The following is a 16,850-nucleotide window of genomic DNA, read 5'->3' on the forward strand; positions in this document are numbered from 1 at the left end:
GTTGTGAACTTGAAATTTTTTTGCATTTCAAATAGGCTATAAATCAAGAAAATCACATATTTGAAGCTGACATTTCCAATCATATTCTATAAATTATATTAATATATTCTTAAATTAAATTAATTTAGATTATTCTAATATTATTTAAAATTTTTATAACGCATTTTCCGTACATTGTTTATAGTGTTTTGATTTGTTTCCCTTATTGAATGGTTTTCAACCTTTGATTTATTAATTTATTCTTAAATTAAATTAAATTAAATTATTTATATATTTATCAAAATCATAATATTAATATTTACACTATAAATTATAAATTATAAATTATTATATATTTATTTTTGGGCATTAAAATTGTTTGTGCTTGAAATGCTGGCGTTGGGGGCTTAATATATGGGCTTTGTTATCATCCTTAATGTACTTTTAGATAGAAACCTTAATTAATGGCATGCAATGCTTGTTCTTTTTGAGATTTTTCATAGTTCCTATGCAGTTTCCGCCCAAATTCCTAAAAACTTGATTGTTTGTGTAAATTTCGTTAGAGGAGTAAAGTTTCTAGGTAGTTGAGGATTTGATCGACTAATGATATGTAATTTGAAAGCTGACTCTTATACTTTTTTTCAGGATGGTCATAGTTCGGACAAGTCAAAGCAAAATACTGTTGATTTTACTGTTTTTGTGAGTTCCTAACCTTTTCCTTGTAAGATGAAAGAACTGCTTTTAAAGTATTATGTTTATGCTAGTACCATGGTGGCATAATCACTGTAGATGTTGATTCATTTTGAACTGTTAAGATTGGACCCTCTTTGTTAGATTTTTTATTTGTGTTGACGGAATTTTGTCTGCAGCAATCTAAGTTTCAAACAATGTCTGGTTCTATTATCACCATGAATATCCTTTCAAATGTTCTTTCATAAGAGAGAAACTTTTGTCAACAATGTGTGATTAAGTAAATAGTTCATCGTAAATGTTAGTATCATTTAACGATATTTCTAGAAACCTAGAAATAGAGAAGATCTATAACCGAAAAATGATGTCTTTTTCCTTCTATAGTCCTTTGGACGTAATGGACGTCAGGTATAACTAGAATGTACAAAACACCCCCTCACCACAAATAGGCGACGAGGGTCAAAGCTCAGCTTTGATCCACCACCAGGATACGTTACAGACTTACTTCTTACTAAATAATTTCTCTTTCCTGTTAAGCTTCTAGTTCTATTGTTACATAAATAGATTGAATTGTGTAAATTAGTCTTTAATTTAGTTATACATTTGAGGCACTCTTTTCCTCATTTCTATGTTTATTGAGATACATTCTTGTATTTCAATGGATATGAAGGGGGTTTTAATGAGACCTCCCTTTCTTATCTTAAAAAGTTTAGTTATGCATTTGCATGAAATCATAGACTATATTGACTAAGATTCTTTTTGAGATAGTGATGTGAACCTATATCTAATAGTTGCATTGATGGCCAAATTTGAAGTTTGAAGTTTTCTTATGTTTCAATGGTTTAACATTATTTTTAAGTGAAAATAGTTATGCATTATTGTCAAGTACGGGACAGTAAATGTAGTTCATTGCCTAACCCTGGCAAGGAGAACACTCGAGACTCGAAATCTGTATTCAATATCAATTCCATTTAAGCTTAATTGAAAATCTATGGTTGAACTTGAAATCCTCTGATACAAAACACATACTCTGAGTATGTCTTGAATGCTTCTGTTTTATATATCTGACATTGAAGATTTAATGTGTTCATATTCGTATTTTCTGTATAGTCTGGTTTATTTCTTTCACTTAAGTATTGAGTGCATGCAAAAATCCAAAGGTGAGGAGACTGACGAGCATACTCTAGCAATGCTCAAGACAGAGAAAGAAGAACTAGAATCACCCCTCCAGAATGAGAAATTGTTGCCTGTCCAGTTAAAGAAAAAACTAGCATATGTAGCAGAGGCTTAAAACAAAGACCTGTACAAGGTATAGTTTTTTCAGATGTATTATGATGGGCCACATAGTTCTTCGACTGTTTTAATTGTATAAGTTTGGAAAAATAGCTTAGAAAATTTACTTACTAAATTCCTTTTGCATCTTAGGAGCTCCAATCCGTACGCGGTCAACTTGTCTTTGAGCAGTGAAGATGTTTCAAATTAGAGGTATACTTGAAACAAGAGAACAATGGTACGTTGCTTATAATGTTTTGATTTGTTTTCCTTACTGATTGGTTTTTAAACTCTGATTTGTTAATTTATTCTTAAATTAAATTATTTATATAATTTATAAATATAATAATAATAAAATTTAAATTATAAATTATAAAATATCATAAGAATATATTAATTTAAATTATGTTAATATATTCTTAAATGAAATTAATTTAAATTATCATTTGATTTAGATAATGATTATCATTGTTTGATTTGGATAATTTATTCTTAAATTAAATTATATAATTCAAACTTGGATTATTAATGTTTGATTTGGATAATGATTATCATTGTTTGATTCGGATTATGATATGAATTGTGACTTTGTAGATTTTAAAGACATGATGTGTAGATTATGTGAATTATGATGTGAATTGTATAATGTTTGATTCAACGTCTCTCTGTAGGGTGCAATATTTTTTTTGTTAGTTATCTGATTGATTGACATTTTCTTTGTTTATTGTGAGCATAATTGTTTTGAGATTATTGATTGTATGGTATTTTGTTTGGAAAATGTCTTGTGAAATGTTGATATATCGAACTTAGAAATTAGGCAATGCATTTGGATTATTTATATATGTAATATTCTTACATTCGGATAAAATTAGAATTCTGATGATATATGTTGTCAAGTTATACAAGGATGTCACTTTGGATTCAGTGGCCACTGCACTTCGAATGATTTGTAAGGTGTACGGCTGCATGATTATTTGCATAATATTCGAACAATGATTATTATTGCTTGTTTTATATTATTATTATTATTATTATTTGTTTGAAAATGTTATGTGAAATATGTTGATATATTAGATTTAGAATTTATGCGATGCATTTAGATTATTTGTATATGTAATATTTTACATTCGAATTAGATCAAAATTCGAATGAAATATGTTATGATGTTATATTGGGTTTGGATTGATAGGGGAAGTTTAGTGTATTCGCTTGATGTGTTGAATGTCACTTCGAAATAAGTGGCCTTTGTCTTTGTGGCGGACCTTACTTTAGATGGTGTGTTGTAGTTAGTGGATCTATGGAACATACGTTTTGGACGGTGTGTAAGGCGTATGGGTGCATTATTATTTACATAATATTCAGACTGTGATTATCATTGTTTGATTCGATCTATGATGTGAATTGTGACTTTATGCACTTTAAAGACACCGTGTTAATCTTTTTGTCAAGGTGTGTCACTATAGGATGTTATACTTTGTTTGTGAGGTTTCTGATTGACTTACATATTCACTGTTTATTATGATCATGATTGTTTTGCGATTATTTGTTGTCTGGTATTTTGTTCGAAAGATGCTACGTGAAATATATTGATATATCAGACTTAGAATTTATGTGATATATTAGGATTATTTGTATATGTAATATGTTTACATTTAGATGAAATTTGTGATGAGGAATTGCTTGATATTGTAAATATTTTTGTACGAGGATATATAATTTCAGTGTTTTGCATAAGAAGTTTTTGATTTTCTTTCTCTTCTAGTTCCAAACAATTGTGCTTGTTCAAAGTAACGAGAAGGAACGTTACATATCTTTGCACTTTCTTCCATCTGCAATATATTATTCTTAATGTTCTTCTACCCTCCTCCCAATTTTTTTTTCTTTTACTGAAGTTGTGTTAGCCTTCTATATTAAGTTAACCATATTCACAATCTTTTCATACGAATCCTGCAACAATAACTTGACTTTTTCCAATCTTGTATGCTGTTAGTAATCTGACAAGACATTTTTAATTGAAGCCAAAATATTCCTCATTCAATTAGTTATTGATGTTTTAGTGAGATCTAGTATGACAATGAATTAATTATCATTAGTTAAATACTTCTGAACGGTCCTCTCATAATGCACTTCGCATTTGACTTTTGTAAAGATTTTATTTTTTAGCAAGTTGTTGATGCCAATGTAGATAAATGCTAGAGAGGAAAGAGATGTAGTTAATGCGAGAGAGGGAAGGAGCACTGCAGAGGTAAGTCATAAGTGTGTTTCTTCTACATGTTCTAATGGTATTATAATAGTGTTTCTTTGTTACGACTCCTTCCTCTAAATAATAAGGTTCAGTGGACTTCTCGCGACGTCGCGGGCAGCGAACCGCCCACGTCGCCGTGATCCGAACACTTCACCGAATCAGTCAATCGGTAGGAGCGACGGGCGGTGTGTACAAAGGACAGGGACGTAGTCTACACGAGCTGATGACTCGCTCTTTGTAGGAACACATGGGTTAGTCGATCCTAAGAGACGGGGGAAGCCCGTCCGATAGCACGTTCCGCGCGAGCTTCAAAAGGGAATCGAGTTAAAATTTCTAAATCGGGACGCGACGACTGACGGTAACGTTAGGGAGTCCGGAAACGTCGACGGGAGTCTCGAGAAGAGTTATCTTTTCTGTTTAATAGCCTGCCCACCATGGAAACGGTTCAGCCAGAGGTAGGGTTCAGCAGCCGGAAGAGCGACATATTCATGATCCAAAATATGCAAAATGTTTGGTGTTTAATACATATTCAAAACTAAATACTACCCTTTTAGTGATTTTCTTTAAATGACACATTAGTAGTGCCATTAATTTATACTTGATTTTCTATTAGCATTACAAAGACTGGTAGAAAGAGATCTTATATTTCTTTTTCTCTAACACTATCACTCACAAACTCGGTCGCCAATGAAGACTGAATGAGTTGGGCCTCGAGTTTTATTTTATTTTATTTTTACAAATAAAAGCTTTTGATTGTGAGATTGCTGAAGAGATTTTAGACGGGGAATAAATGGAGAAATTTTACAGTATCCAGGTGTAAAGCATAAATATAATCAGAAGCATGTGGAGCACAGCAAAATGATTATTGAAGTTGTTATAAAAATATTAAATTAACGTTTATTCTAGATGAAAAAAATATTCTATATAAAAAAGCATATTTTATAAAATTTAGGATAAAATATATAAATGAGTTGTTGATACTTTCAGCTATTAAAAGTTATAAAATTATTATTTGATTATAGAATATTGTTTTGTTGAGTTTTCATACTATTAAAAGTTATAAAATGGTAATTCGACTATTTATATATTTTAAATTCGTCTTTTTCTATTAAAAACTTGACGGTCGTCTGAGTTTGATGTTAATATGCTGACTGGCATATAATAGTCGTTTGAGATTTCAAGATTAAATTTTATCGTATCACTGTCAGGAGATTAATGTTCATATTGTAGTCATTTTCAATGAAAAAGAATGATTTTAGAATATACTAATAGTCGAATTATTATTTTATAATTTTTAATAGTCTGAGTTTGATTTTAGTAAAAGTGTTTTTTTGGTAAAATATACTAGTAGTCTGTAAATTTTCAGAGTATTTATATTTTGGTCATCTAATTTTTAAAACCTGTACTAAAGTCATTGAATTTTTAGTTTGTTTGGTCTCGGTTTGTACACTTTGTAATTTCTTTTGGGCCTTGTTTAAATTAGGCATGGGTTGGGGTTTGTATGCTTGTAATAAGAAAGAAAGAAAATATAATAGGAGGCCCCACTGTCAGCCTGACACTTACACAAAAGATTTAGAAATGACACATTTTGATAGAAAAATAATAATAGAGAGTTAATTGGAAAATTTTCTACTATAATTCAAAATTGAAAATTATTATTATTTATTTATTTAGATTAATATTTTTCATTGTATTTTTGGTTTGATCAACACTTTATTAAAATTTTCAAATAAGTTTTAATTTTAATTCATTTTTATTTATATTAATATTTGTTAATGTATTTTTGTTTATGTTCAATTCATATTCATTTAAATTTTTAATATCATATTTGTGTTCTTTTGTTTATTTTAAAATTTAAATGTTCAATTCATTTAACATTCACGAACATATGCGTTTAACATTCGTGAATATATTCGTTTGGCATTTGTAAACATATTCATTTTTTAATTTGTACTCTTTCATTAAAATAATGAAATTACACCACTAATCCTTAAGCTCTAAAAGTTTCACAGTTTAAGCTTCAAAGTTCACATTGTGTTTAATTTAGTCCCTAACTTCACTAATATTTAAAATATGAAAAAAATAAAAAGAAAAAGACAACCATATAAACGAGTCGAGAAGCAAATTTATAAACGAACTTGTTCATGAACATAGACAAACCAAACATACTTATGTTTAAGTTTATTATGAACATAAAAATTTTGTTCATATTCATTTATTTAACTTAATAACTCACATGGACAGTTCATAAATAATTTACCAAACCATAAGTTAATATACACAAATTAACACCGGTAGAGGAGGACAATTCTACATAATACTTTACTTCCAAATGACGGTAAATATTTGAAGGATCTTTGAATCTGAATATTGATAACCAACAATGAACACAAAATATATGATAAACCAGTAAAAACAGAATCAGCCATGACATTTAGAAGAGAAAAACAGCACCAAATAAGCCATTAAAAAACACGTAAATTGCAGTTACCAGGCATCCTCATTATGTCCTAAAAGTAACCGAGTCATGAGTATGTTGCCTTTATTCACAAGATAGAAAATCAATCATATATAACTTCCAAAAACCAAAAAAGTACCCTTCGCACCACTGTATGTGAAGCATGTCAATATCAGGGATCTCAAATTCGAATCAGTATCCGGGATTTCTAAACCCTAAAAAACAAGTCCGAATCCACCCAACGCCCTAGTATCTTCCAACGCTCTGTACCCAAAGCCCCAGCAATAACCAATGAGCATGCGGCCACACATTGGATTAGGCTGCTTCTTACTTAAAAAACCATTCTCTCTTTGCTTTTCCCTTGGATGTGGGAGTTTGCTCTACCACATAAAACGTCAGTTATGTGCTATGCGTTCCATTTCTAATAACAACACTCTTTTCCACTCACCCATGCATTTCTCCCACCTTGCTTTCAAGACCAAACTCTTTAAAATCCTTTAAGCCCCTTCAGGTTAAGAAAAAACGGGGCTCTCCGGAGGTTTTCAAGGACTTGTTCGACGTCTTTTTTGTTCGTTGCAAAGCTTCAGCTAGAAGGGTAAGTTCGTTAAGTACTTGACGAGTTTCGTTTCATCGACTCAAGATATTTCGTCCGATCATCTTGTTTTTAGATTCTTTTAATGAATTTAGTTTTTTTTGGGTGTTAGGGAGATTGGATCCGTATTAATTTAGAGTTGTCAATATTTTATCGAATTAAGGAAATCTGCTTATCAAGTGTTTTTATACTTTATTAAGCATTGGGAATTTTGATCTTTTTATAACAATGCGAAGTAGATTGGTATTCAATGTTATTTTCGTTTTAGATTGTTTGTTGAGTCAGTGGTGGGATGTCATGACAGATTACTCAACAAGAGTTTAAAGAAATCGCCTGGCAAGCCATTGTTTCTTCTCCAGATGTGGCTACAGAGAAAAAGCATCAAATAGTGGAAACAGAACACTTGATGAAGGCCCTCTTGGAGCAGAAGAATGGTTTTGCTCGTCGAATATTTTCTAAACTCGGAGTCGACAACACTCGACTTCTTGAAGCCACTGAAAAGTTCATCCAACTGCAACCAAAGGTGACCCCCAACCAAATTCTGATATAGTCTCTTCCATGTTTTATAAATTGCCTTCAGTTCTTCAACATTGACTATAATTCTCTTATTCTTGTTTATTTTTGGTGTATTTGTTTACATGTGATAGAACTTTTATACATTGTTTGCCTCTATGGCTCATGACAATATTGTTTTCTGAAGTTCTGATTGGTAAGAACTTTTACAATCAAAAATATGTTGAAGTACAAGTTTTGGTTTTTTTAGTTAGTTATTGGATGTCAACTATGTCCCCTTTGTGGATTATAATGTTGCATTTCCTGATTATATATCTGCTTGCTGCAATTGCCTGCTGAAAGACAAGTTCAGGTATGACATCGTCTATACTTCACTATTTTTTTATGACAGGCTGTTTTGTATTATCCGACTGAGATTCGAGCTACAAAAGAAGCAACACCATATCAATGAAAGAAGGCAGTTCCATAGACTGAATATGAATCCCCTTGGTTGCCACATACATTTTCCTCAACTTTTAATATATGTTGTAAGCAACCGCCTTCGATGTAACATCCTCAATACCGGGTTAGTGATTAAATTGTAAGGTTTCAAAATTTGGTGATTTAAATTAGAATAATTGAGTGGTTTAAAGACTTATATGAGAAATGAGGGGTAAGATCAAATTGAAAAGAATAAGGAATGAAAGGATAGTATGGTCATTTGTAAAGAAAAGAAAAATATAATAATATATGGTATATATAGATACACATGGAAGGAAGGAAACAAAGTTTAGAGGTTTCCAGAGTTCCCTTTTTTTTCTTCTTCTTCTTCACGTGTGAAGCCAAGCAAAGGTGAGTTTTCTCTTGAGTTGATTATGTGCTGAAATTTAAGTTTAGCTTTGATTATTAGATGCTAAGTAAGATTAAGGAAAGATTAATTTGCTTTAAAACAACAAAATGAAGAGTTTATGAGGATTTAAAGATTTGAAGTTTTTGAATGAAATATCGAAATAAAGTTTATATTGAGAATTGAAGTTGAATTTGACTTGTAATCAAGTTAATTAAGGGATAGGAAGTGTTAGAATAGGAATTTGAACATGTTGCAAAACTAGTATAATTTTTGCAATTTCATAGGAATGACTAGATTTGAAGTTAAAGAAGTGATTATGGAATCGAAATAAGTTTAAGTATGTGTATTAAAGTTATGAGTATTAAAGGAAGTGAAATAAGAAGGTTTGAGCTGAAATAAAGTGATTTTCGAGCTCAAAATGGGATTTCTGGGCTAGGGGAATCGGTACCCATTCAAGGGGAATCGATCCCCCCTCAAACGAATATGAATTTCCAGAATGCTAGAGGGGAATCGATACCCCCAGGGGGGGAACCGATTTCCCCATAATGAAAAAAAAAGAAGAAGAAAGAAGAGAAACTAAACTATTAATTCCTTAAATTGGTAGGCTATTAGAGGTTAATTTCAAGACTTAGGCATCTGATAATCATCTTGAAAATTATGCTTATGTAGATATTGAACGTGACTTTGCTTCAAAGTAATCGAAGGGTTAGAATTAATTCAATTCAAACAAGGCTAAGGTGAGTGCATGTGCATAACATGATTATGTTAGTATATTCAGTTTTAGAATTGCGATAAGTCTAGATTTAATATCTTGATACATGATTCATTCAATATTATTAAATATGATATGAATTCATACCATATACATTATGGGATATACTATGCAGATTGTGGTAAGTCTATTTTCCAGATTAGAGCTTATATATGAATGAGTTACGAGATATCTATATTAGGTATATGAAGTGTGTGTGCCGTGTTTGTTATGGTTTATAGGTATGAATGAGCATATGTATTGACATGTTACAGTATATATATATATATGATATGAGTGGTGTAAATAGGTAGATAAATGTGTTAAATATGTGAAATAGTTAAAATGATCAATATGATTTCATAAGAATATGAAATAAGAAGTATGAAAAGGACATAAGAAAGAATATGAAATATATAGAATATGAATATGAAATCATATGAGGGGTGACATGAATTATATGAAAATATGCTAGTGTGATGGGAACTAGGAACTAGTATACGTGATAAATATACATTTATCTAAGTTATTGGATGAAAAATGAACAAGAGATAAAGAGATGAAGGATAATACTATAGGAGTATGATAAAAACATAAATGATGACATGTATGTATGTATGTATGTAATGGTTATATGAAAAGGTATAGGTAATAAGATGATCATATGAACATGTGATAAAGAGCTATAGAAAAAGAAAATGTGATATGATGTATGAATATGTAATAAGGTAAAAGACAATGCCATGATATGAGTTATGAGAACTGTAAGTATAGTTGATATGCCAAGAGTCGAAGAACTACCTATGTCTTTCGAGACATATGGACAGTATACCTATGTTCTAAGGAACATATGGATAGTTTACCTAGGTTCTTCGGGACCTATGGATAGTTACCGAGGATCTTTATGACCTATGGATAGTTACCGAGGATCTTTATGAAGAATGCCCTGAAATTGAACAAACAACTCATAATGAGTAAAACAGATCAATAAATGACAATATAAGGCATTACAATTTCCAATCAAATTGAATAACCAAATCTAAATTCTTTGATTGCACTTAAAAGAACTGTCAAAATCACCAACCTTACTGACATGACTCCCATTATATGTCTTATAGGGGCCTTCTTTCTCTGCTATACTCGAAGAAGCTTTCAAAGCATAGTAGTATATGGTCTCAAATATCTTCTTGCTCAGTTGCTGAGCTTGAAATTCAAAACCAGAAAAATATCAGATAAAACTAATTTGAGTTGAAAGGTATACCGAATCAATGTATTGGTGATCAAATATACCTCGGGTGAATCAAAGGACATGTCAAGTAAGATGAATGTATGTAACCCGAGTTAGTAGTTCGGATCAAACCGAGACCCAAAGATGAGCCCAATGGACCTTATAAATTAATGGACCAAGTTTATTATTTTTGGGCTGGAGTTAGGGCCCAAAGTTTTGGTGGTTGGTTATGGGTGTTATGTAAATTAGAAATTTGGGGACTAAAAGTGTAGTTTACCCATGGTTAATTTTGAAAGCTGAAAACCCTCCCATATATTATATTTTTTCGTGAACCGCTCCCCCTTATCTTCTCACCAAATGTTCTTCTTTCTTCCATAATTTCTTTCTTCCCATTCCAAGTGAGAGTTCAAGCATTTCAAGTATAGTGTGGTGAAACTAGGGTGAGAATGTCAATATTCATCCTCCAAGCTTTGTTTTAAGTTCCATTTCATTAGTTTTTATGCATAGAACCAAAAATAGTTGAGAGATTTGTGAGAATATATTGATTCTAGTTAAGTTTTGAGTTATAGGGAGTTTGTTTAGATGTTATTCAACCCCTAGTTGGATTGGCAATCCATTTTCTCATTTTGTTTAGTGAATGAGATAGGAGAAAACTCAAGAGCTAAAGGAAAAGAAAAGTTAAATCTTGAGTGAGTTGAGAAAGTTTCTAGCAAACTATGAATTGTAACTCATTTTAAACTATGATCTGTATGATTTAAATATTATTTTGGGAGCTTCTAATGCAAATTATTTTATTTAAATTGTAGTTGATTTATTTTAACATAAATGGTTACAAATAGTCATTTTTAAAATATAAAAAGTTAAAAGAAAATTTTCGTTAGCCACTCTAATGGTTCTATGTGGTATTTTCATCGGTCAACCGTATGTCGTACTAGTTTAGAGTGTTACAATGTATCTGCAAGTCCTTGAACTCCAATACCAATGGCCCTATGACGCAAATTGATCTTTTGGCAGTTTAAACAGGGTAGTAATTGACATCAATAATTTTGTTCAGATTTCTGGTTACAATTTCAGTAACCTGACACAACATCCCAAGAAAAGGAAATCAAAATCATAATAATATTAACAAAAATACTACTACATTCAATCCATCTCAAATATGTGCTATATGGATGAGTACATTTGTAAGGTAAAAAATCAAACCTCTGCAAGCTTGTCAAAGTTAAAAAATCTATTATGAGAACCTCTACTCTCAACAAGCTTACGGATGAGACTCCAGTGGAACTCCCTGAAGAGAAGATAAGTAATAAGGCTAAATGTGTAAATAAGCAGACCCCAAGGAGTAACTATCCAAAACGTTAAAACTATGTATCACTTGCCTTTTCCCTCACATATCTAGGCAGTGCGATAGATGCCAGATTGTAAACAGCGATTTCCGTTGGACTTGTGTATTCTATTATCTCAGCACACAGAAGATTTAATGGTGCCAAAATTTTGTTGATTGCTTTTTCTATTACTCATCATCAGTGATAGATCCATAAATATTTTTTAGGTGGGAACACATAGACTAACAACACAAATTTTTTGAACGGGGTGGACACAAATAAAATTTCAAAATGGGCACCATCAGTAAAATAAGAAACTAACCAAAGAAAATTCAAATTCCAAGGTGGGCACGTGCCCACCCTTAACTATATGTTACTCCGCCACTGCTCATCATACAACATAAAAACACAACAAAATACAAATCTTGTTTGGACAAATCACCTTAAATAGCATGTAAGGGGTACCAATTTCTATCTGGGATTTCAGTATCTCAAACCACATGTTCTTCGCTTGGACAACCTTCTTTGCCTTGCCCTATATATTAAACAGAAACTTTCAGTAACTATTCTTTTTATGTTGGAAAAAAGAATAACAAAAGTACAACAGCATTAACCTCTCTTTCATAATGAATATACATCTTTTCAAACTCTTCACCCCAACAATCTGCCTGGCCTAGAGCCTCATTAGGATAGAATAATGGCCATTGTCCATTACTCTCAACTCTTTGCATAAAAAATCAGGCACCCAAAGGGCATAAAATAGATCACGAGCCCGGTGCTCTTCCTGTAGATACAAAATTCAGACATTATTTGATATAATATAATATTATACATTATTGCAGAAAAATACAAATTTTAGAACTTTAACAACCAAACATTATAGCCCATGCAAGCAAATTCAGGCAATATAAAAGTACCTTCCCATGGTTCTTCCTAAGATCCAGAAACACAAAAATGTCAGCATGCCATGGCTCCAAATATACAGCAAAAGCGCCTAAATGAATCAGCAGCACCATTTTTAACAAAACGAAAACCAACAATTTTCATAAAACATCGTAAAGAATTGAGTATACCCTTTCTTTTTCCCCTCCTTGATCAACATATCAAGTAGTATCATTGAACACACGCAGCATTGGGACAATTCCATTAGATGTACCATTTGTTCCACTAATATAACTATCTGTGGCCCGAATGTTATGAATTGAAACACCAATACCTCCAGTTGATTTGCTGATAACATCACACTCCTTCAAAGTTTCATATATTCCTTAAAAACTATCATCTTTCATGCACACCAGGAAGCAGCTGCTCAACTACCACAGCACAATCCAAAGAGAGCTAATCATGTAAACAAAAAATTGAATAAACAATGGCATTTGATTAGGGGAACTCGATTGTTTCCTTACACAACATTGAAAAGTGCGGGAGAAGCATGAGTGAACCATCTTTGGGACATCTGATAAGTTTTTACAGCATAATCAATATCATCCTTATGGATTCCAACGGCAACTCTCATTAACATGTGCTGAGGCCTTTCTATAACCTTCCCTTGAACCTTCAAGAGATAATACCTCTCAAGGGTTTTGAAGCCAAAGTAATCATAGTCAAAGTCCCAATCATATATGATCTCACTATCCAACCGATCAACATTCTGAAACCAAAACAATTATACACAAATTAATTATACATATAAAACACATTACAAGAAAAAGGGAAAAAAGCCCAATTAAATATTGAAAACATAATAACTATAAGATGGTATCAAGTGGGGAAAAAATTAAAGAACGAACCAACAATCAAAATAAATCCAAACACACTCTGTCTTTCATAAAGTTGATGCTGCAATGATGTACATAAAGATTAGGGATGGTGTGGATTTTGCAAAGCCATGATGTTTTTAGTTTGCATATGTGTAATATTGCATGTCTATCTTGATCTTCATTTCATGGATTTTGGAAGAGGTCACTCAAAACAAAACGAACAAATAAATTGAGTGTTTAATAAATTGTTCGTATAATATTCGTTTATTCGATTAAATATATAAGTATGAATAAAAATTTTATGTTTATTTAATAAATAAACGAACACGAGGTGTGTTTAGTCTATTTATGTTCATGAACAAATTCATTTGAAAGTTCGTTTATTGGCTCATTCATAAGCTCAGTTTGCATCTCGTTTATATGCTTGTTTTTCCGATTCTTCTTTCCCTTTTATTTTATTTTTATATGTTAAATATTGATTTTGGAACTCAATTGAACGCATGATGAGTTTCAGTATTTAAACTATGAAGCATGAAGAGCATGAACACGTCCGCTAACGCTAAACAAATGAATAAGAACATCTTTAAAAATAAATAATTGAGCATGTACACGATATTAGAAATTTAAATGAATACGAATACACTAAAAAAAATAAACAATGTACACGCTAAAGTTTTTTAATTCATTTTTAGTCATCAAACCATTAATATTTTAACGTAGTTTATGATGTGTTTTTTTTTCTTTTATAAAAAGATCTTAAATCCTTTCAATTATCATCTACCAACGTACATGAAATAGATGGTATAACAATGTTTACCTTTTATCCCCATTTTCTTATCAATAATTTTGTTTTCCTCAAAATTTATTCAAAATCAATGAAAATCATCAAGTCAGAATTTTAATTACCTAATGCTCAAATCACTATCGATGATGTTATGATGAAGTTAGTTTCATAATATATTATTTTTCTTATTGAAAGCATGTTTCTTACTATTTAATTTTTTGGTTGATCACGTGCAAAACCATTAAACCCGACAAAGTATTTAACCCTCTAAGAAAGAAAGAGATAAATGTTAAAGTTTTGTGAATTTTATAATTATTTTGACAAAATTAAATTGATAAAAAGATAATAAAACAAATTTATAAGTGATTAGAGTGACCAAAGATATAAGAGAATGTGATAAAATGATAAATGATAAATAATATAATCAAACTTACTTTATCATATACATCAGTCGAATAAATCTTATAGTTGACAAACTAACATAATAGATTTAAAAGTATGACTAAATTGAGAGAATATGTAAATAGCATGAACCAAATATATGATTATATCAAAATATTTAACTGCTGTTAACGGCAATTAACTCGGGGTTACCACATCTTAATTAAATAAAAACGAAAGTGACAATATCTTATGTTTTCTGAAATCAGTGACCAAAAGTGGATAAAGTACAAACATAAGTGATCATATGTGTAGTTAATCTATTATTTAAATATCTCTACTTTAAGTTGATCACACTGATTAATAAGATGTTATCGATTTAATTTTTTTATTTCAAATAATAGTTAATAATATTTTAATAATATTTTTACAGTTCAAACTTTATCTAGTCATTATATAAAACGATTACCTTAAATCCGAACACAAATTGTTATAATAGTTGAGAATTTTTTTAATATTTTATTTATAACTATTTTTAAATAGTTTTTAAGACAATATCTTTAATTTTTTCTCCAAATGAATTTTTTTTTAAAAGGTGTTCCTGCTATTTCATCGTCTACATTCTCGATCGCATCTCAATATTGGTGGCTTCTCCTCACAGAGTAGAATAAATTCATCCATCGAGGTTCTCTTCCTATCTTTCTTTTTATTTTTTATTTTACTAATTTGAAGCATCATTTTCAATTTTGATTTCTTTAGGTTTTCAAATGCTTCTGATTTAGTTTTCTTTTATTACTTTTTGTTTCCATAGTAATTAGCATTGCTTAGTAACTGTAATTTTATAACCCATGTGTTGTAACGGTAACAAATTACTAAATTATACTTTCTGATAATTCTCTATAAATTCACCCTCACAGAGATAGATTCCCTAACCCTCTCAATTTCATATCCCACATTCTCATTCTATCTTTCTTCTTTTCTTTTCAGTTGACCAATTTGATGCATTTGGAGTTTCTTTCCGTTATCTTTAATTTTGATTTCTTTATGTATTTCACTGCTTCTGATTTTCTTTATCACTTTACGTCAATGCAACCTCCCACGATATTGTTCTTGTTTATTGTGGGAATCACTGGAAGGAGTTTTTGATTTTTCAATTGGATAACCCGGACCGTAAATACCTTTGTGCAGGATCCTCCTTCATCAAGATTCACTTGGAAGATTGATAACTTCTCTAGGTACATCGCTCATTCCCTTGTTGATAATACTTACCCTTTTCCTCTTGATTTTTTGTTTTGGAGATAGTAGTTGAGTATTCATATTCTTGGGTTTGAATTTCTTTGGAGTAAGGAGTTTTTGATTTTTCAATTGGATAACCCGGACCGTAAATACCTTTGTGCAGGATCCTCCTTCATCAAGATTCACTTGGAAGATTGATAACTTCTCTAGGTACATTGCTCATTCCCTTGTTGATAATACTTACCCTTTTCCTCTTGATTTTTTGTTTTGGAGATAGTAGTTGAGTATTCATATTCTTGGGTTTGAATTTTTTTGGATTAGTTATGCACGGTTCACTTTGGCAGTAAATAATCAATTCATAATGATTTTTCAATCATTTTCAATTTTGATTTCTTTAGGTTTTCAAATGCTTCTGATTTAGTTTTCTTTTATTGCTTTTTGTTTCCATAGTAATCAGCATTGCTTAGTAACTGTAATTTTATAACCCATGTGTTGTATTACAAAATTATACTTTCTGATAATTCTCTATAAATTCACCCCCACAGAGATAGATTCCCTAACCCTGTCAATTTCATAGCCCACATTCTCATTCTATCTTTCTTTTTTTCTTTTCAGTTAACCAATTTGATGCATTTGGAGTTTCTTTCCGTTATCTTTAATTTTGATTTCTTTATGTATTTCACTGCTTTTGATTTTTTTATCACTTTACGTCAATGCAACCTCCCACGATATTGTTATTGTTTAATGTGGGAATCACTGGAAGGAGTTTTTGATTTTTCAATTTGATAACACGGACCGTAAATACCT

At 31.0% G+C, this 16,850-nt stretch overlaps 1 pseudogene; it reads right to left on the minus strand.

Annotated features, from left to right (window-relative positions):
- Positions 1 to 10,248: 10,248 nt before the first annotated feature.
- Positions 10,249 to 16,048, minus strand: LOC120178605 (annotated as a pseudogene).
- Between the last annotated feature and the right edge of the window lie 802 nt (positions 16,049 to 16,850).

This window comes from Hibiscus syriacus, unplaced genomic scaffold, assembly GCF_006381635.1.
Source record: "Hibiscus syriacus cultivar Baekdansim isolate YM2019G1 unplaced genomic scaffold, ASM638163v2 tig00112354_pilon, whole genome shotgun sequence".
Lineage (NCBI taxonomy): Eukaryota > Viridiplantae > Streptophyta > Magnoliopsida > Malvales > Malvaceae > Hibiscus > Hibiscus syriacus.